Below are 23,304 nucleotides of genomic sequence, written 5' to 3'. Positions count from 1 at the left end.
TGACACATAAACTGCACATGGTCTAAATCCAACCCAGGACCCCGCCACACCCACACACACAGAAACATGAGAAAGCACCCCCCCCCCCCCCCCCCACACACACACACACACACACACAGAGTCAGAAGGTAAGCCTAGATCCTACAATAAGTCCAGTTTTATGACTAGTGTATAACACCAACAGCTGAATCAATATTAGTTTACACTGGTCACAGTGGACACACACACACACACACACAGCTCTGTTCTTTCATAAACACACACTCTGAATCTCCCAGAATATATTATTATTGCAGATTCACACACACACAGAGATTAGCTTTTATTCTATTACACCCTGGTGGTAGGTCTGCTTGGCCATGTAAGGAAACACACACACACACACGGTTAGCCATTATAAAAGTGATAACTGTAATGTAATAAAACACGCACACACACACAGAGAGCTGGTTATTATAAAAAATGATAAACATTCAAAGAGTTGTAAAGTTTTACAGTGATGAACTAACATATCAACTTTATTAACGGCTGACCGTCCTCGTTCTCAGGCTGCTGCCGGGTTTTAACACACCCATTTAAACCATTTTAATTCCCCCTTTTTCCCCCTTTATAACAGCTGATATGGAGTCAGAAACATTAAACGGCTTTATGGTGACAAAGTGACTTTAAGTGCAGAGTTTCAGACTTGGACGTCTTTCAGCAGCAAGGACTCCCCAGCCAGGAAACAAAGTCAGAGTTTCCATTGATAATCGCACAAAGAAGACAGCTTATCGGCAAAACTGAAACATTTGGAGGTATTTTGAAAACCCACCATAGCAGGAAAATATGAAGACTTTCATTTTATTTATATTATATATATTATATATATATATATACTATTATATATTGTATATATATTTATTAGTTTCAGATTTAGCCATTCGTATATTTTGCCTGTTTATGTTATTGTATTTTGCACAACTCTGTTGCTTGTGAAGCTCGAACACAAGAATTTCACTCGCATGTGCTGTACCAATGTACCTGCACATGTGATGTGACAATAAAAGTGATTTGATTTGATTTTAAGAAGGCTCCACCCAATACATACCTTTTTATTTGTTTATTGTTAACTGCAGTGCAGGTCAGACAAACATGGGAGTATCAAAATAAAAATGATAATCCCATACCATATCTTTTTGTACAAATGGAATTTGTACAAAAAGATATGGTATCAAGTCATCCCAACTTCATTTTTAGACTCCAGCGCTGGTTTTATGTTGCTTTCTGCCATGTGATTTTGCTTCTGTGATGATGATGATGATGTCGTTATTTACTGTGTGCTCCACGTGGGTGATTGCTCATTATTCATTCTGGCACAGAAAATTAAGAGTGCCCAGTTTCTCTCCCCAATCAAATAATGACTTTCTGTAAGAAGGTCTTTAACTTAGGAAAGAGTTTTTTCCAAGTTTTTTAAAATACAATTCTTTTTTACGTTAATAACACATTAATACTATTTTTCTTCTTATCTGGGGGACATTTTCAGAGTTTGAATGTAAAGAACACACTCTATATGATTATTCTCTGTATAATGATAGTACTTACCAAAATAAAAGATGGTTCTTTTATGAATTCCCAATCTTCATGCTTTGGTGCTGTAATGTTTATTTCACTTTATTTCTAGGTTAGGCAAAGATTTCAGAAATTATTTAACACACAAAAAGTCAATTGCTTGACAAACTACAGTCTTTCCCTAGCTTGAAGCACTTCCTATCTATTAAAACACACACAATCCTGTGCTCTGTACAAGTCACCCCAGTCTGTTCTCCAGTGTCAATTTTCAGCATGCTCATTTTGAGTGCCATATTTTTAATTCTTGGACTCAAGTATGTTAGCTTTGCATGAGTCGCATTTCAAACGAATACCTGTTCATTTATACTGGGCCTTTGTGTAGTTCATCATCTGTAACAAGCACTTTAGTTCCCTTTAAGACAACTTTCTTCTGATTGGCTGTCACTCACCAACAGAGGATTTCAATGGGAGGTGGGTGGGGCTTCTGCTTTGGCATGTCTTCTCTCAATGACATCATTTAGATACAAAAGTTTTAACGTTGTATATAAACCTCATTATTATAAAATTGGCCATGCTTAACATGAGCATCCACCTTTGTAACAACATATATGGGACAAAACAAAAAAAATGTATTCCTTTCTCATTGCTCAACTCTGCTGAATTCTGTGTTTATATTAATTAGTAAAAAATCTGACATAAACCTACTTTAATAAAAGGTTATTATCAAGTATCATCTGTGGCCTTCTTGACCTCCAACTGGACCACCCATCTTTGGCACAGACTGTTACATCCCCTCAAGCTACGGTGGCCTGTAGATGACACAAACAATACAATCAAATTTTCCCAACAGAGGGAGCGAGAAGTAATCTGGCTAATTAGAGCAGAGATCCTGGAGAAACGTCCAGTGAGGAGGCAATATATCACTGTACTAACTACTGGAACAATAAAACTGCTTTGTCATGTGCTTTTTTTGGCATGAGAACAGGGGCTTTTCATCCCTCGTAGGTTAAATATTCAGCTGTGTTTGTTGTTGGTGGTGAACGGCTGGAGGAAAAGGAGGAGGGGGAGGGCAGGATCCTGCTTCAAAACAGAAAGTAAAGCCACAAACAGCAGCTGGTGAAGTCTTTATTGACCTGCTCATATTGATCAGCACTCTCCAATGGCGATATTATGGACATATTGTTCATTTGGTTAACTTATAGGTGAACATGGGGAAAAAAAACAAAAAGAAAGAACAAACATGACCAGACTTTCCACCTTCTCCTGGATGCACATGTATCTGTCAGTGGTGTTTAACTCCTTCTGCCCGAGTGATTTTAATCTAATCTGATCCAAACGTGGCGTCAACAAGCTCTGTCGGAGGAAGCCGAGCGGCTCGGTCTGCAGCTTTAACAGTGTCCTACTTTATAAGGCCCTCAATGGTATTTGATTACACACAAACTGTATCACTTTATTAGGCTGTTAACTCTGTTATCAGTTAGTCGATGGGAAGAAGGGGAGGGGGAGTTCACTAGCTTCATTATTACTGTTGCTGTGGGGTCACGCTAACATTTCAAAGTACAACCTCACCGCCATCTGCTTAGTTCGTCTGTTGTTCAACTGGCAGCTGCTGAGACCTTTGCTGTGTTGATTTTAGTCCTTCAGAACTATTTTTTAAATTAGCTCTCTGAGGCATTCAAAAATTTCCTCAAAAAACGTGAAATGTATTATGTGAAATAGATGCAACGTATACATTTGTAGTTACTTGACCCAAATAAACTTAGCATGTTTCCATCAAAAATGTGCAATAGTCCAAAATTTGTTCATTAGGTAAAATTTTGTTCAAAAGCAGATGTAAATAGCTACCCAAGCCTGTTATACAGCCTAAATTATTATTTATATATTTATAGATACAACTATGTGAACTGACAGTAAAGCTACAGGCAAGATTTTAGTTAAAACTACACAGCCTACACAGTACAAAGCTCTGCTAAATTCATATTTATGAATTACAAAGAATATCGATGAAGTCAGCCATCTCAATGCCATGAAAAGAAAAATAAATTAGCATTTTTTAATTTAATGTGTAGAACGTTTTAACCGACAGCTTCATGCTGTCACTTTGTTCTGGTCACAGGGTTAGACATCCCCCACCCAGTGGGCGAGGGGTTGGTGAGTTGCTGTTGTAGGCTGATGGCAGTTAGTAGGTGAACTTGGTTGCAGGAAGGTTCTTGTTATTGCTTTGGACACGTCGATATCTTCTAATGCAAACTATGGGCAACTGTGTGCTAGCAACCACTAGCAATCTCCAACAACCACTCACCAAGTCTTGAAGGAATAAGCTTTTTTAGCAACTGGATGTTGCCAGGGTGCCACTGACCCATCGCTGGGCCTGTGTGACTAGGGCCTAGAGCAACCCTTAACATAAGAAAACATTCATAACAAACATCTCATGACCTGACTTGCATGGTTACAGCGATAAACAGTCTTGTTCTAATTACTTCAAGCCGAAGACTTTTAATGGATCACTCCTGTGAGTCTTTACAGCTACAGTTTGGATGTCGTGTTGATAAGATAAATAAAAAGAAACAACATTGATCTTTTAATTTGTATAAAAACTAGATTTCTCAAAAGAGACCTTCTCATGTTCAGGCTCCTTTTTGCAGCTGGTACATTAGCTGAGAGTGACGCAATGCTTCATTTCAGCAGCCACCCAAGAACATTATGCTCCAAAACACAATCTATTTAATACAAAATGACACAGTTTCTGCCATCAGGGGATTTCTGCAGGTCTCCAAACCAGGAGCGTTGTCATTTTGCATTAAACGACACCAGGTGAGCTGGAGCATGGTGGCGTGAGGAAATGAAAATGTAAAAGCGGTGTGTGAGCTGCAAGTTGAACAGTTATTAGTATCCCAGCTATTTCCTTATTTTTATGTTAAATATATGTAACACTTATCTGTTTAAACATATAACACCCGTCCTGTTTCAGAAACACAGATAAATCTTTAACCAGCTACCTCAGTCCAATAGAAACCAGGATGTTATGCTATGTAAACACCAGATTCAGAACATGTCAGGTGCTTTCTCAGAACAAGCCACATTAGCAGTTAGACAGTAAAACACTAAATATGATAAATAAGTCACTGAAATGAAATGAAAGTCACACCAATAAAGCAGAGGACAAATGTTATTGTAGCCCGAGCCCAATGACACAATGTTAAAGCTTTAGAAGCATGACGAACACACACCTCAATCTACAGGCAAATCTCTACAGTAAACTTCAAATAAAATAAAAAAAAAACATGGAAAATATCAACCTTTTAGGCTTTTACACATTGGATGCGTAAAATCCATCTAAATATTTCTTGATTTTAAAATATTTTTCAGATTTTCTGCATTTATTTTTTCAAATCAAGCTGGATTTTCAACAGATCTGACCAATCAGATTACGGCATTTGGCAACAAGTGCACTGTAGCTCTAAACGTGTACCGGTAGTGACTATGCCATTCTATGAAAATAGTAAAATAATCCGATTTTACCTCAGATACACAGCTAGACGCTGCTCCGGGTCAATCAGCTCTCTGAAATGATTTTGAAAGCAGCTACAGCTTCAACTCCTGGTTCAAACCATGAAATTCTCCCTGTTGTTGCCTTCATGTGAGAATTGGTTGAACCCAAAATCTGTTTCTTCCATTTCATGGTGTGTTTTATTGAGGACGTTGGTGTGTCAACATGTTACACAATTTTGGATCAGAAAAAATCTGAATTTCGTGTTCTTTTGCAACATTTTCAGTCATCAAGATCGAAGCATCTACCAAAAAAGTTGATTCTGGTCATCTGGAGGCAGCGTTTTCAGTTTCATTACTCTTCAAACCACTGATCAATGATTATTGGTCATTAACCAATGGTGATGACAGTTTGCATATTAACGATAATGAAACTGAGCTCACGGCCATTGTTAGTCAGTGGTGCTAGTGTCAGTCATTATGCAAATGCACCCTTTATAAGGTTGGGGAAACCGTCAGTCAGCTAAGACTGAAGAAGTCACTTGGAAGAGTGACGAAACGTTTCTCCCACTGAAAACTCTACGTCCAGATGAACATAATCAATCTTTTTTGGGATTTCTTTACCTGGATGATAAGACATCTACTTGGTTAGGTTTATTAAAAGAGACACAATTTTAAAAGACATCTTAAAAAGCAAACTTGTCCCACCTGCTTCACACAGATTTCTGATTATGACAGTTACACCTCCTTTGATTTCACTGATTCCATTTCAGATGGTTAGGGACTCTTACAGACCCTGTTACATTAATAAATAATCCTAAAGAGGACACCTACAGGTCCTAACCAAGTCTCAGTATGTGATGACATAAGAGTGAAATTGAGTTGGATATCAGCTTTCCTGTTGGGCGTCACAAACACGTTATGGAAGCTGACATATCAGGCGAGATAAGCTGGTGTTAAGATGCAATACTGGTTTACACCAGATAAAATCATCAACTGCCATGGCTACATCTGTCACATGGGCCCATGATGGTGCCGAAATTATGCAGCCTGACTCTGGCATAACCTCTAAGTAGTTAAATGATTTGAACCTAAAATCCCACCAAACCTTAAAGGATAATGTTGATTCACATTCCCCTCTGCGTTAGTCGTTCTAGGTTTATCTACCAATGGATAGAGTCTGTTTCTGTTCATCCCTCTTTGTATCTGCTTCTAAAACCTCACCAGTGAAACAGCACAAAGCCTCTGCTTATGAGTTCACCGGTGTTTCCAGTAAATATCAGGCCCGGAGTGACACATCGTCTCTCCCTCTCTCTCTGTCTGTGACACTCATTCCCTTTCCTGGAAGCAAACGGCCTGTAAAAACGTGACTCTCTCTTTCTGCTTGACTACATTTCACAGACAGCAGCCACACAAACCAAACTTTGTTTTTCTTTAATAAACTGGCTTGTTATTGCCCTCATTATGCTGTCGTAGCCTAGTTAATCTGTTTTCAGGGAGGCCACCGCGCTCTCCACATTCTGCTGAGTCAGCCTTAACCAGCTACAAGCTTTAATGGAGTCAGCATTAGTCGTCTATTAATTATAGCTGACTGATAATTTTCCTGTTTTGTTCTTTTTTATTTAACAACACATGAGACAACGGCTATGCAAATGAAGCAGTCAGTGTTGGATGTCTTGTGGCTTTGGTTGATAATGTGGTTGCTCATAGGTGACTAGTACACTTTTGTTTTCTTTTACTTGTTCTGTTGTAGTTTAACCTTTACATTTTTTTCCAAGTTTTCAAGAGTAAACAAATAGTTTCATGGAAGTTCTGTTCTGTTCACACTTAATAAAGTACGTTTATGGAACTGGAAACGGAAAAATAGGGGGAAGAACTGCAGCTATATAAAGTACCCATGTACTCAAGTTTGTCATTGTACACTCATAAACAGCTAAATAATTATTTATTCCACAAATATGATTTCCTTTACTTAAAAGACAGGGTCCAGGTTTACCCACATCTGTCCTAAAATTATGGGAATAAATTAACTTTCTAGACTGTGCTATTGGAAGTTTCTCACCTGACACCATTGCTCAAGACTTGTTTCTACTCAGAACTTTCACTTGTCCGGCAAATGTGTAAACCACTACACTATCGAGTCACTGAGCAGTAGAATGATGACTAGACTCCCCTGCCCCCACTGCAATCTCTATTTCCATATACTTCTATATTATTATAATGACAGGGATTAAATTAATAATTTCTATGATTTAAGAAGTTTATCTGAGTCATCGGACTCTTTGATGACATTGACTATGATGAAGTCACTGTTCCCGATGGAATATAACTGTGATGATGATTTCACCACAGGATGGCATAATTATTAGATGGCTTTTGATCACAGAGACTCAAATTTCCAAGAAGTCAGCTGATTTTGGACTAAATAACACCAAACACAGAGTGAAACCTACAGCTGTGTGTCCACCAGCAAGTTAAGCTACTATAAGCTCAGGATGAAAGATTTTAGTTGCAATTTTCTCATTTAAGCCAAAAATATTCAGTAAGGGGGGCCTGTCCATTTTGTCTGGCATGCTTGAATCATCACCACACAGTCTGAGGTGCTCTTGTGTTCAGCATTTCTAGGACATGCCCCGAGGACAGCACTGAGTGACAGCAAATATAAGTGAGAGAGTAGTTAAGCCCTGAAGGCAGCGGGGTATAAACAGCACTACGTGTTTAATTTGGTTTAGTTTACTGCCTTTCCTGTGTTCATACTTCTCACGTGGCAAGCATAAGTATGGGATTTCGGACGTGTGGTGGAGAAGACTACAACATCTTTAAGTTAGAAGATGCAGAAGAGAAAAATTTTATTGTAAATCCTGAAACACTTCAGCTGCTAATGGACATATTAAATAGAAGTTCAGTCAATTTAACTTGGAACCAAAGTCAAAGGACTGTATTCTCAGTCAGTTGACAAAACTCCACCCCCAGGATTTTGCTCCACTTACAGTTAACTGCTGGAATTAACGAAATTTCAAACATGTTCTGACTGATAGTTTTAAGCAGGAGTTCCTCAGGGTTCCTGATTAAGATACGTTTTAATTTCGAGGTTTTTTCTTAGTCTTAAATTTCTTAATTAATTTAGTACGAATCATCTTAAACTCGACTTATAGGTTAGAAAAATAAAAAATGAATATAGAGAAGTTTTATACCATATGTTAAAGAAAGGTGGAGGCTATGGAGGTATGCCTCAAACCTGGTTTCTTAGTAATGGCCACCAGGGGATGGCATCTTTGGTTCTTAAAAAAAGTCCAAATACAGAGAAGTTTATAAGAATAGGGCCCTCCTTTTTGCTCTACACAGCAAATTCAAAAGTGTTAAATTTTTTGTTGTTAATAGTCTTCTTGCAAAAGTAGAGTTGATTTTACTCTAAGCAGAGTCACATTCTTTTAATGTAACTCTGAGGTGTAAAATGATAGTAGTTAAAATCGAGTGTTAAAAATGAGTGTTTCTCTGTCAAATCTGGAGGTGTTAAAATGGAAACATTAACTCTTGACCTCTTAACTCTGAACTCCTACAGGGGCTATGACACCAACAGAGTAAATTCACAGACTCCGCCCCCATCACGGCTCCAATCGAAGCTGAAGTGCAGCCGTTTCAGAACATTTTGCTCTACATATTTGAGTTGTTTGCCATGCTTGGTAAGTCATTTTTTCAACGATTGTTTCAATTATTATTATTAGCTTTTACTTCTGTGGCTCTTTGGAGTTGAGACAAAGCTGTGTGAAAGGCATTAGCCATGTTGCTCGCTGATAGCATAATATTCTGTTTTAGCTAGCTGAAAGGTATTGTTTGCGGGCAAATACCACAGCCTTGAAAAAAGCTTGCATGTGAATTTTCAGTCAAACATTTGGTCAAATACACCTAAAACAATGTCTAGAATGTGAAATGTTGGTATAATGGTGCTAAAAAAACAAAAAACGAGCAAACAGCAGTAGCAGACGTCCTGACTGGGTTCTACGTTAGCATAGATCCCTCCAGAGTTTTGTGCACACGGTTTAGGTAAAAATTAAAAAGGTTGAGGTTTTACATTTAGTTCAGTATTACCTGTTGCCTGTGTCCTTGTCTTTTGGGAAAATACTTTACACAAGTAATGGCTCAAAGAGGATTCCTTTTTATTTTTTTACTGTGCTGCAATTGTTTACTGGATTATTTGTGCCATTAATTAGCGTCAACTAATTTTTATTCGATCTCCGCACAGGATATGCTTGTGAAGATGGAATATGGGGGAGAGCAGAAGTGCGTTGAAGTTCCACAAAGGGATGAATGAAGGACATGCATATTGTATTGAAGAAATAAGTGATGAGAATGCTGTTATTTGCATTTACCATGTCAGACCTTTTGATAAACAAAATTCTAATGAAAGTGAGAACATGTATGCTGTTACATCTTTCAGAAGATGTTTTGAAATTGTGGTGCACAGTTCAGAATAAATGTTTTTCAAAAACCATTGCGTCTTTTTAGTAAATGTTTATTTCCAAAAAAAATTTCTAGAAGTTCAGAACAGTAAAATTCCCGCTTTTTAGAATGAATTAGAAGATAACTCTTACGTAGTTAAACTAAAATACTCTTTGAGAGTTAATATATAAACTCTTAACACCAAGTGTTAAATTATCAACTCCAGACAGATTTGGTGTTTAACACTAAATCAGAGTTAACGTACCAACTCTCCAAAAAGAGTTAAATTAACACTCTGGTGTGGACCCATATGGACACTTTAATAGTGTTGAAATCAAATCCGACAGTGTTAATTTGGACATGCTGGATTTGCTGTGTATGACCTCAGTAAATACTTTGCCAATTAATTTATGTTCTCAGCTATTACTTTCAAGGCTTTTACTGAATAAACCATGAAGTCGATTTTGTAAATTATTGGTGTATTAGTGTCATTAGGAGGATGAGCAATATTAAAAATTAAGGTGTGGCTCATTTAAGTCATACTGTCCAATTTCAAAACATGAAAATGGAGAAGAAATGCTCAACTCTTCACTGAAGAGACTAACCAGTGAGTGATGATGGCGACGGTGGTTAGATCCAACTTTATATACAGTCTGTGAGACAAATAGACTCATTTGATTTGGCCTGTTGTTTGTTTAAACTGAGCCCTAAAACTTCAAGTACAATTTAAAGTTAAACTCCTGCTTCAAATAGAAGCACTAGCAGCCACAAAGAGAAAGAAAAGAAAAAAACAGGAAGTCAGATAACACGCTATGATAACAGAGGAAGTTTAGAGAAGCTGATTGCATAACAGCTGCCAGTAGTTTACAATAAAAGCAACAAATATTGCACTGTTGCCAGGTACACAATAGCCATCTCCTTTGTAAAGTGTCTAACTGTGTGTGATGTGGAAACTTTACACTTTAAAAATGTCTAACTGTGCAATAAATTGGTCAGAAGTTTACATCCACTCATTCATTGGCTTGAATCTCATGGTAATTTAGATCTTTTAATGATTTCTTTCAATTGTTCTTTTTCTGGGATGACTGTACAGCATCGTTAATGACTTAGAAAACAGGCATGCAGGTGCACAGCATTGAGTTTATTTTGCTGTAGTTGTGGTCACAATGAAAACTTCTGACCAAACTACAACTTTGTTGGTTATTTTCTGTCCATCCACTGGAGCTATCCCATCCACCCAACAGGGTAAAATATATCTGCTGATAGACTGTTTGGGTCATTGAAAACTGACGTTTAATCTGGAGATACTGTAGCCAGTCTCTTTTTTTTTCCTTGGAAAATTACAAAACTGGAGGTTTTAGATGATTAGTTGGTTTGAGACATGTGTCTGACAGACAGTTACAGACCGACATAAAAGTCTATAAAAAATCTTCTGCTCTGAATCAAAACTAGCGTAGTTTCATATCTGCTCAATTACTTCATTAAAGAAAGAAAAATGTGGATTTGTGAAATCTCTGTCCTTTGATCCTATGCCTGTCTCAGCATTTATTCATCCTCACGTTGCTGGGAGCCAGAGTAAACACAGGGCCGAGTTTATTTGGATGAGCAGTTCTCATTTTTGGGGGTAAAGTTTCTCCCATAGTGACTCCCATCTGTTTGTGGGACAGCTTCTGATTCCCAACATTTCTATACAGTCAGACACCTGCTGACACCTGCTGAATAATATTTTGTTTTTGTTTTGCCTCTGTGATGTGTTCAGGGGACATCTGTAAATTAGAGCTACAAAAATGAACCAGGCTTAGATTCTTTGCAAACAGGCACAAGCAGAACGACTACAAGCAAAACAGTTATAAGAGCAGTAAGATGTTTGATGCAATGGCATTTCCATTTAAAAAGACTTTTCCTAGGTCCATAACGTGATTTGCTGAGCTTGACCTTGGATCACAGTCAACACTGACTCTTTTAAAATTCTTTTATCCAATACCATTTCCTCTCACTGCTTCCCTCCTGTTTTAATTCTTGGTCATTTCAGGAATTTCTAATTTAAGTTAAGAGTGAATAAAGTACAATATGGTAAAAATGTTACTACAACATGAAGCAAAGACAGAAGCAGAAGGAGAGGAGAATGTGGCAGCAAATGTGGCTTTTGTAGGTCACCCCAAAACAAAGCATAAGGGAATGAACCTTACACACACACACACACACACACACACACACACACACACACACACACACACACACACACACACACACACACACACACTACAGGCTGGCAGAGCTCTCTGAACTCTCCACTTCTAATCTACAACCATCCGATCAGGAAGACACACACAAACACACAGGTGCACGCATTCAGGCTCATATGTTCTCGCTCCCCTTTCCTCCCAAACACACACACACACACAAACACACACTGATGACAAAAAAAAAATCAAGAATGAGTTCACAGGAACAGCAAGGCCTGTGGTATTTGTTGGCCTCAAGTGGGTCACACACACACACACACACACACACACACACACACACACACACACACACACACACACACACACAAAGGACAAATAATCATGCAGCTTTCATCCTCTGAGGCAGGAAATGCTGCTTTTAAGCTCTGTGTGTTTGAGTTAAAAGATGAGTTTACACACACACACAAGTCAGATTTTGGAAGTGTTACAGAGGAGTGAATCTGAACAAAAACACACATGAAAGCACAGGATAAACACACAAGCGTAAAAGTCATGTTAGTGTTATGGATGTTCACATACACACACACAAATACACATTCCTTCTCTCTTTACATTAGCGCAAAAAAGAAGAAGAAGAAGAAGACAGATAAAAGGGTTGCTGTCCAAAAACTACAAACATGGCTGAGATTTGATAAATCCTGAAGGAATCTAAACAACAACATTGAAAAGATTTGGGTCTCACACACAGGAGAGGTGGATGACGGGACGGGGAGAGGGCAGGGAAGGACAAGAAGGAAGGAAAGGAAGATGAGAAGGAAGGAAGGAAAGAAGGATGGAAAGGTAGGATTGGGAAAAAGCAGAAGAAGGAAAAAAGAGGGATGTAATAGAGGGATGCAAGATGGGAAAACATGAAAGAATGAAGGGGTTCACAAGAGATTGAAGCACCTCATCATTCAGAAAAGCAGAAAAGAAGAAGAGGAAGAAGACAGACGACCGACAGGCGAGATGAATGGAGGGAGGAAAGAGAGAGAGGGGAGCGGTGGGAGGGAGTGATTAATGAAGAAGGAAGGAGGAGAGAGAAGAAGAAGACGTTCTGTCTGTGCGTCTATTATGGAAAGAGAGAAAGAAACTTTGCATTTGATTCCAACATCAATCTTTCCCCACCTTCTCTTCCGTTCTTTCACAAGATCAAAGGTCAAGAGAGTGACGATAAAAACCACTGTCCTGCAGAAACATGTCACACATGTGTTTGATATTACACTCACAGCCAGGCTGTCGCGTAGAAAACGATGTCACACCCGAGTGGATTAAATCTAAACTCTGCTCTTTCTTAATTTGGTGAATTTGTTTTACTCCGTTTTTCCAGCTGTAACGTGTAAACGTTTATTTGTAGTGAGACTTTCCTATTTGGTATATTTGTGTAGCAGCTATTGTTTGCCTTGTTTGTGTTGGATGATATTTAGCAACAAGCAGAATTAAAGTGAGAGACAATAAAAGAGTGAAATTTAAAAAAAAAATCCTCAAAAAAGAGTAACTCAAACATTTTGATAAAAGTAGGAAGCTTTATATATATATTTATTTATTTATTTTAAATTCTGGGACTCCATCCGAGTCCTCCTATTTTCAAACGGAGCACTTTTGGGCTAAAGAAAATAGTCCTGTCTCTGAGGGACCTTTGGTAACATGGATAGATTTATTTTCAGACCATAAGCCACGCAACAAGAATCACAACCAGCCACTTCCAGCAGAAGGTAAACAAATTTATTTTTAGGTAATCATAAATAATCTGACGCTCATTTTATTATTAATAAGTTTGATGAAACATCTGACTGCTGAGCTGGTCTGCTGTTAACATCGTTACACTTGGACTGGGAACACTTTAAGTGTCTTCATTTATGTACAGAGAAGGAAAAATAAAATACATGAAAACTTGATGATTTTTAAGTTTTTTTGTTGTTGTTGTTTTTTCTGCTGTTATTTCAATTATATTTGCATGTTCGAAATAAAATTATATCTATCTATCTATCTAAAAATAAAATAAAAATTAAGCACCAGGCAGAAATTCAACATATAAGGGGACTTTTACTAAGTAAGTCCTTTGTGTCTTTTCTGGTTGAGTTGGTGGAAAACGTCTCCAGAACAGAGACGTCTGCAGGTGCCAGGACGGCCTCCGAAGAAACTACAGAAATTACATGTGTCGTATTTAAATTTGCATCCTTTAGGAAGCAAAGGACACACTTAGAAACTTTGAATATTTTGTTGAGGATCAGGAGGTTAGCTGTGACGATGCAGCCGCACAGAGGGTCGACTAAAGCTACCACATACGCTCTTCCCATGAGTTCAAGCAATTATACAATTTGAAGCCCTCTTCTTCAAAGATCTGCCAACAACAACTACTTTTAGCTTCATCCTTGAACATAAGGAGCCGCCACATGTTTGACTTGGCACATGCAAACCACTACAATATAGAACCACTCTGAGCAGCCAATAAATGTACAACCAATCAATCGATAAGTAAAATTACTGAATGTAAGTAATTTTACAATGTAAAAAGTTACATTTATTGGATTTTGGTCAAATGAAATTTACAAGACTGATATAGATTCAGTTTATCCAGAATATATTTTACTTTATTTGAAAAAGTAAAGCTTTGATTTTATATGTTTCAATTGCATTTTAATATGTTTTTGCTTTGTGTTTATTGGGGGCCAAGAATCTTTTGAGTGTAAGTAAATGTAATGAGATGGCTAAAGATTTGTTGCTTAAAGACTCCCTGATTTTTAAATCTATAAAAACTGTTGATGTTCAAAAAGACTTTATGCATTTTCCTCTTTACATGTTTTTAAGTTTTAACTTCTTTTTTTAAATGTGCTGCACGTACACGCAGCTTAAACACAGGAATGAAAATATAGAAAGACAGAAACACGATGAGACAACAACATGTCTGTGAGCTTCACAGTTACACATGACACCAGCAGCTTGTCCTGATTAAATCCTGCTTAAGAGCACAAAACAAATTAGTTAGAGACTTTTTAACTCTGCATTGCTTCATTTGCTTTTCTGTTTCTGGTCAGGTTGAACTTAAACTTGAAACCCAAACTTCTTTTTCCATAAACAGCTTAAGAAGTTGACCTTGTGGGGGGAAACAAAAGGGAAACCACTTGGCGCAACACCTGTGACTTGTTAAAATTTGGGTTTTGTTCGGGTTTATGATTACATTCTTTTGAAACTGCATGAGATTGAAAATGTGTTATGAAGTTAAGCAGAAAGCTGACAAACTCAGAAGTCTTCTCTCGAGTTGAGCTTTAACTTCTGTCTAAACTCGACTTGGATCGGCCGCAGTGGAAAAATAAAACATGCAGTTTGCAGGGATCAGATCTGTTCATTGACTACTTGACTATCTATCCGTCTATCAGTGTGTGTGCAGCAGTATTGTTGGTGTTAACACAACCTCAGACAGACTGATAATGGGGCAGCTGGAGCATGAAATCACATAGAAATAAAGAGAGAGAAAGAGAGAGACAAATAGAAAAAGACTAGACGCCAATAAGGAAAGAAGAGGGTGAAAAAAGGATGTCCGAGTACAGAGTGGAAAAGTAAAAGACAGAAAAAGAGAGGAATAAAAAAAGGGTTAAGTATTGGTTGTTGGCATGAGCAAGAGAGTATGAAGCAGGGTCACCGTGAGTGAGCAAGAGAGGGCAAGCGAGATGGGGGAGGGTGAGACTGGGAGAGAAAGAAACAGACACCAAATTCATTGTTTTCATTGTCTAATTTGAAGCACAGAGAGGGAGATGGTTATGGACGGACGGGGGAGTGGAGGAAGGGAGGAGGCGGAGAGGAAGGGAGAAAAAAAGAGTAGCAACATGAGACGAGTTAAGAGATTCACAAACATTCCTACTTCAGACTTGAGTTTGAGGCTGAAAATATTCATCTTCAGAGCAGCTCGATTCCCACCAAACCTTCCCATCACTGTTTACTTTCACTCCAAAAATTCAATTACAGCCACTTTAAGCCTCTTATTATTGCAAACTGCCATGTAAACACCTTAAAGACCAGCTTATCCTATTGGATTTCAACTGTTACCCCACACCACAGATTAGACTTTTGAGTATGAAACACTTAAAAGGACCAAAGTAAAACACACAATAGTTATTTAAGCAAACGTGGAAAAGTCCAGCTAATATTGACTCAGCATTACACATCTGTATTGATAATGTGAGCTTTTAAGTGCTTTTTTTTTCTCCAGAAAAATGACCAAAAATAAACTTCTAAATCTATTTTTTGCTACTTTCAGTTGTCCTGATGTGAGGGTAGTTTACATATATTATCCAGTGTTGGGAAGGTTACTTTTAAAATGTATTCCACTACAGATTACAGAATACATGCCCCAAAATGTATTCTGTAACGTATTCAGTTACGTTACTCAATGAGAGTAACGTATTCTGAATACTCTGGATTACTTAATAAATTATTATGCTGTTTACAACTACGTGAATGTGATTTATTACTATTACTGAAGGTCCGCGGCTTCGAACCGTAGTAAAGGGACCTCTGGTTGAAAAATAGCTTTACTTTGTTGTCTGGGTCAAGTTTGCTAGCGAGAGACAGAGAGAGGTGTTGAAAGGCTGCTGCAGCGGAGCTTATTGTTTCAGAGGAAAACATGAACACGGTGTACAGTTGAGTCTTAATAGCTTACTTACAACTGGGCTCATCAGGTACTCTTTTTGGCTGCAGTGGTTATTATTATATTTACATGCTTCCAGCTCCCGTTTCTGCTCGATGACAACTCGTACTTTTCCACTCTCCTTTTTCTCCAGTCCTGAATATCACGGCACAAGCAGGATTCACTGCACTGTTAATGTTAGCTATGTTACATTGCTGCCTCTGCTCGGTGGTGTCGAGCCAAACGGACTTTAACGTGTGTTTGAACGAGCTGACGGTTCACTCGTTAAGCTGAAAGAAAGATGCTTTAATCACAGGAGTCACACATGTGTCCACTGCACCATCTGGGAACTCTTCTTGTTTAGCACTCGTAATAACACAAACACTAAATCCTCCTGTTTGTAGCAGTGTGTACACCTGAGACTGTCACCTGTCTGTCTGTCCTGCACTCTCTCTCTTTTTCTTTCTCTCTGATTGTGGAATAAAAGTATGAACATGTATTTATAAGTTACACTTGTGTTTGAATCCTGCAGCTTATCACACATTTGATTTCCATGTGTGACAACTGCAAGTGTCCAGAGTGAGGACAGACTGAGGGACCCACTGCTGCACATCATCTGTGAGGCTTTACACCCCTGATGATCCACCAGGACAAACTCAGCAGTGTGTGAGGAAGAGGAGGAGGAAGAGCCAGCAGCAGCTGACAGATGGAGAGAATAGACAGGCTGTTCCCTGTTTGTGAAGGACTGCTAGAAAAGTTTAAAATCACTAATTGTCTGTCCTGAATCAGTCTTATTAGGTAATGTTCAAATAATTTATCCTCCCAGTGTTTTCAGTGTGGGAGAAAGTACTCAGGGCCTTCAAGTTACACACTATGAAAGGCAGCAACAAGTGTAATATTCAGAAACCTAAAGTATGTATCAGCAGCAGAATGGAGCTAAAAATAAATGTTTGTTTTAGTTCTATGAAGCTTTGAGTATTTTGGATTAGTAGCACTGCTGTGTTTGTTGCATCATATTGCTGTAATTGTTTATATGCTTTATATATTCTGAGGTAAGTTGATCTATAGTGTTACATCATATTCTATAAGGATGTTATGTGTTTGTATACTTTCTGCCCAGTTTGACCCATTTAGCAGAAGTCAGCCTGTTTAAGGCTCTGATATCTATTCTGTATGACTTAAAGCAGTTATGACATGGTCTGATTTTATTACCCAGTAAATGAATATTTAATTATATCAGTCTACTCTTCATTCTGTCAGAAACAGTTTTCACAGCTCGTACATTTTCTTTTTACACATGTATGTAAGCATTGAGCCAAATTTAGTAATGCCAACATACTGAAGGAACAATATTTGTCTCTTATGTATAATACATCTATATATACACTGTCAAAGATACTTGTCTTTGAGTGAAGATTTAAGGTGATAGGACATATAAATAACTGCAACTTGAATCTTTGACACAGAATTCAAGCTCACTGTTGTAATATACAAACACACACACACACATACATATATATATATATATATATATATATATATATATGTATATATATATATATTTAAAAAAAATTTATATACATTTTTATGCGGCACAGGCACACCACAGCAATGGAGGATGTCGAAGTGACGGTTACCTGATACACGCTGTATGGCTTTTTGTCAGACTCGAGGGGCACGGGTTTTAAACATGGCAGTTTTGCTCTTATGACTCATCAAGTGACAGCAATGGCCAATCATCTCAGCTCACTTGGAACCCCAGCTAAGCAGGTACAAAACAAGTACCTAGTATCAGGTACTACCAACTAATGGAAAACCCTAAAATCCAAACAGAGTTAAGACGAGCCGAGGCAAATACTGTAGGTACTTGTGGAAAAGAGGGTAAAGCAACGACAAGGTGTACTCATGAACCTGAAATGAATTCATAAAAAAATGTAAATACCTGAAAAGTTCAAATGAATATAAAACATAAATGGAATTAAAATGATTTCATAAAAGATTACTTAAAATCACAACCACTCACCAACAGGTTGGGGAATACACGCTGGTTGGCAGGGTTTCAATCTCCAAGCATGTGTAACTGAAGCTTTACATAACTATGTTTATGAAAATACAGAATAATAAATAAAAATAGTTTTTGGATGCTTTCTGATGACCTTTAACTAAATGTTTGGGTTTTTTTTACTGGTCTTCATCTTCTCGTTGTTTCGGCCGCTCCCTTTAGCAGATCATCAGCCTCCATCTTGTTCTATCCCAGCATCCTCCTCTGTCACGCCAACCCTCTGCATGTCCTCCTTCACTACATACATGAATTTTCTGGATTCTTCTTTAATGGTAATGACCATTAAAAAAATGTGGGTGTGGGAAGCTTATTTTTGGCTTGTATAGTGGAGCATGCCGGATAACGTTTACAACCCCCTGGTTTACATGAATGTATTTATAGTTTAGACAAAACAGACCTAAACAATGACAGTTTGACTGCTTTAGGAAATGCCATTTAAATGATTTCGATGTCAAATAACGTTTATTTAGAGTAGTTACATGCATTTGAGCATGAGAAACAGTGTGGATGACAGGATGCTTGAGTCTAGCATGTGGGGGTACATCAAATAGGTTTCTAGTACTTTTACTGGCTCTTTTCATATACATTTACTGCCTGTTTTCTTATCTTCTTGTTATGATGCAGGAGTATCTACAGACAGGTGCTACAAACTATCTGTAGACATAAACGCTGAGGTACTTGCCAGGGTACTCGTTTCTATAAAACCTTCATAATACAAACATTAGAATAAATACAGTATATGTGGCTTCAGAAGTGGACTGAAAAGTATGTATTTATGTTTTGTTTTGTACTCTAAAAACAGGCTGCCACTAGCACCGTTATAGAGCCACATTTCAAGCCTGTAGAGGGATGATTACCTGTCATGTATGCTTTCAGCCAGGTGTCCAAACTGCGTGTTGCATTCTTGTCAACTCATGAGCACTGGAAGGTGAATTTTCAGCTATTTCCTTTTACATTGTTGACATAAAAAAACAGCATTTGGTTAATTGGTATGCACTTGATGGTCTCTTATAAAATGCAGCAGGTTACAAGCTTTGGTCCACTCGATCCTGACAGCCACGTGTGTTCTGTCTCTGTCCGAGTCCCAGGCTGAGGCTAAATTTACTCAGTGTGGGTTACATGCTGGAAAAACAGGGCTAAGAGCTCCTGATATAGGGCTGCATAAACACACGTGGCCTTTTATTCCGGCTCCGAGTGCACTGACTCTTTTTGAGAATGGTGCCGTATTTATCCAGCAAAAATGTTTCATGAGCATGTTTACGCTCATTTCTAATGACTTCCTGTTGCACGTTCTCACACTCCCACACATTCACAGGCACACTGAGCTGCAGATCGCTCTGGAAGCTGGGAGGTCAGTGCCTTGCCCGATGGCACAATGGCGATCCTGATTAAGGAAGGGGAGGAAATGTTTAATATTTACCTTCTGTTCAGATGCTCTGCTTTGGGTTCCTACCCATATACAGTGTTATTTGTGACTAGACTTAAACAAGACCTGGTTCCCTCTTATCTCTGGATAAAGGATTAACATTCAACAATGACCGACTTCCTGCGATTTAACCCACCAGCTTTGCAATTTATAGTACTTTTTGAACTTGCTTGTATTAATTTAACTGTACTTTTTACCCCACATAATGAGAAGTGGTGCATGTAAACTTCTTCTGCAAACACAAAGACTCATGGGACTGTCATTTAACTTCATATCCTCAAAGTACTAATGTAGTCATTATATTAATTATGGTATGTTTAGACTAGGATTCATGTTTGTGTGGTAAAGAACAATGTATTATCAAACCACTGTGACCAGTACTCATGCACCGATTAAGGACAATGACCGTGTTTAGATTTATTCTTCAAATATCATTAAAAGTAAATAAATAAGAGTTTTCCTGTAACTGTGCGGTGTATGGGGCACAGAAATTGCACTACATATATATATATATATATATATATATGTATGTGTGTGTGTGTGTGTGTGTGTGTATATATATATATATATATATATACACAATGTCTCATTTTAAGGTGTGCTGACAGAGCTGTGTTGTTGTTGTTGCCTGCATGCACTGTAAATCTACGTTTTTACAGTCATCATGTCCTGGCCTTTACTACCACATCGCTAACGTCCTCAGCACATTACTGCAGCCAACTGTCGACTGAGGTGACGACAAGAAACCTTCAGTCGTTCCTACTAATATAACAACACAGATAACAAACTATCATGTTCCCATTTAATTTAGCACCAACAGAGAAAAACACACAATATTAAAACAGCTCAAAGGTCAGAAGTGGCGACAAATGCTGCGCGTGATGAACAACTGCAAAACAAAAAGGAACGACAAGAGAAAAAGGAACACGAACATATAATTTAATTGCGACCAAAACAAAATAAAGTCTTACAGTCAAATTCTGAGTCTGGATGTCCTTTTAAAACAAAACACACACTTTTCTCCCACACACACACACACACACACAGAGATAGTAGTTGTTGCTTACACAGACGATCCTGCCGTCCTGTAAACTGCAATAAACCCAAACACACACAGACACACCGTAAATCTCACTATAATACGCCCTCTGAGTGTACGTGTGTGTGTTTACGTATGTGTGAGCCTCTGTCTGTGTGTGTGAGGGAGAGAGGAGTGTGTTTTATAGGTGTTGTAAATTTGGCTGCCGGCGTTGTTTTTATCAGCATATTCGCAAGCTGTTTAGCCAACGGTGCAGATGTCACTGTTACGACCACACAAACACACACACACAAATATATATATATATACACATGAAGGAAGACACACAAAGAAGATGCAGACTAAGAGAAACATATTCACAAACACACACACATACAGGATATTTCACACTGTTTATATAGTGACACATGCGTGTATAATCCCATCGAAATTCACCTGATAGAGTGTGTGTGTGTGTGTCACATGCAAGCCACCCCGCTATTTGCATCTGCCTACGTAAGCCTGTATCATTGTGTGTGTGTGTGTGTGTGTGTGTGTGTGTGTGTGTGTGTGTGTGTGTGTGTGTGTGTGTGTGTGTGTGTGTTTTTAAATGTATGCATGATCGGTGTACGTGAATGCAAGTGTGTGAAGGTCAGCGCAGGACTGTGTGTGTGTTTTTCAGAGTGTGTGTGCGTGTGTTTGAGTGTTATTTGATTAATGCTGAGAACCGTGGAGTGTTTAGAGAGAGGTCGCGACCTTTCAGCTTCCATTCAATCAGACAGGGAGCGAGAGAATACCTCCGTCCTCCCGTCTTTTTCCCTTACCTCTCTTTCTTCTGGCTTTTTCCCCCCTCGCCTCCTGAGAATCTGATAAACCTTCGTCAGCACACACGTGCGCACACAGACATGCATGTACCACATGCTAATAAACCTTATATACCTGAGGGGCAGTCACTACACTTAAACTAGTAGTTGGACTGCCCTGTTTTTTTTGGGGTTTTTTTTAGATTTATCTGAGATGAAGCAAAACAGCCCAGTGTGAGACGAGATGTGGAGCCAAAGATTTTGCAGGCATCAATAGAAATTCTGGATGAAACTGTCCAAATGTGACTGCTGTTATCATCTATGTGTGGACGCTTGTTTCCACCTCTGGAAAAAATGTTCTTGTTGTCTGTAAGTCAAGATTTGATTTTTACAATTTGTTCCCCCAGATGTTTTGGGTTCTCAGAATATGTATCTCAAAACTTTAAGTTACTCATCGGCAAGACAAAAGTTCCAGACTCTTAGTGAGTTGATTTTTTTAAGATACTAACTCAAAATTTCAGTTTAGCTCTGAAAGAGCTAGAAAACGGCAGAAAACAGCATTGTAATGTCCCTCAGAGAAGCACTCTAATAGCTATTTTAATCAAGAGTCGTCAATTAACAACAAATATATAATAATAGGTCCTATAATGATTATTAAAACACATAAGCTTTATAACTTTCTGACCATTTACATATTCCTAATTGCATAAAATAGTTCTGCCAAGGAGCGAATGTTTGCTGGTTTTTGAGATAATCTGAAAATGCAGTGTTTTATTCTCCATGAACTCAAACTATTGCACTTTTATTCTTCAGATAACGGGTGGGATGATGGTTAGTGGATATCAGATTCTTATTTAGTTGGAGGACTTGTTGCCTTACGTAAAGACTCAAACCCATAGAGAATGTTTTCCAAGTAGAGTTTGAGAACCCAACTAACTTCTACAAAGAACCAACCTCAACATCATCCCACACCTTGGGAGAGTTGAAAGGCCAAATTTAAGTGAACCTCAAGACCGGAAATCAATGGATAACTTTGTCCAAATGAAGTGCAACGTCCAACATAACAAGATGGATAAATCTTCCAAAGTTCATTGATCCATAAGTTAAACCAGACTACTTGGATTGTCTGTTATTATCTCACTCAAAGCTGAAACAACACACTCGTGGAGGTAAGTCTCCTAGAATCTATTGGTCAACTTTCCCAGATGAGAGGAGGGTTCTCCAGCAGAGGATTTATACCTGTGCTTTAGAAATAAGAAGTTTAACAACCATGCACTGGTGTTATGCTGTCCACATACTTTTGGCCAAGCAACATAGTTCACTCTTCTATCCACCAATCTCATCTTTCTCTGAGTCAACAATTTCTTTTTTCCCTGTCTTTCTCCCTTGTCATCTCTTTCCTTTCCTCCTCTTCCTCCCCTTCATCTTTCTTCCTCTATCTGTTAATTTGCTCTCTATCGCTCTCTCCTCTCTTTGAACCTTTCCTTTAGCCCCTGCGGCCCCAGCCAATTACACACTGTTTGTCCACCCGTTTTCAATAAAACACTGCTTCCCTCCCTCCTTTTTTTTCTTTTTTCCCCTCCCTCCCGCTCCATCCACCCCCGACTGCTTCCGTCCACTCCCGTCTTCCCTCTCCTCCTCCCTCCCTTCGATCTCTTTTTTCATTTTT

At 38.4% G+C, this 23,304-nt stretch overlaps 1 protein-coding gene and 1 long non-coding RNA gene across 3 annotated transcripts in view; one reads left to right on the top strand and one right to left on the bottom strand.

Moving 5' to 3' along the window:
• Positions 1 to 23,304, bottom strand: part of LOC113019418 (dachshund homolog 2-like) — a 121,509-nt gene that overhangs the window by 75,831 nt on the left and 22,374 nt on the right. The gene's annotated exons all lie outside the window — the stretch shown is intronic.
• Positions 8,459 to 9,529, top strand: LOC145421742 (uncharacterized). Its single transcript, XR_013903110.1, has 2 exons — positions 8,459 to 8,720; positions 9,281 to 9,529. It is a non-coding gene; the product is annotated as an uncharacterized LOC145421742 (long non-coding RNA).

This window comes from Astatotilapia calliptera, chromosome 3 (genome assembly GCF_964374335.1).
Source record: "Astatotilapia calliptera chromosome 3, fAstCal68.1, whole genome shotgun sequence".
Lineage (NCBI taxonomy): Eukaryota > Metazoa > Chordata > Actinopteri > Cichliformes > Cichlidae > Astatotilapia > Astatotilapia calliptera.
This window is presented reverse-complemented; position numbering and strand designations above follow the sequence as displayed.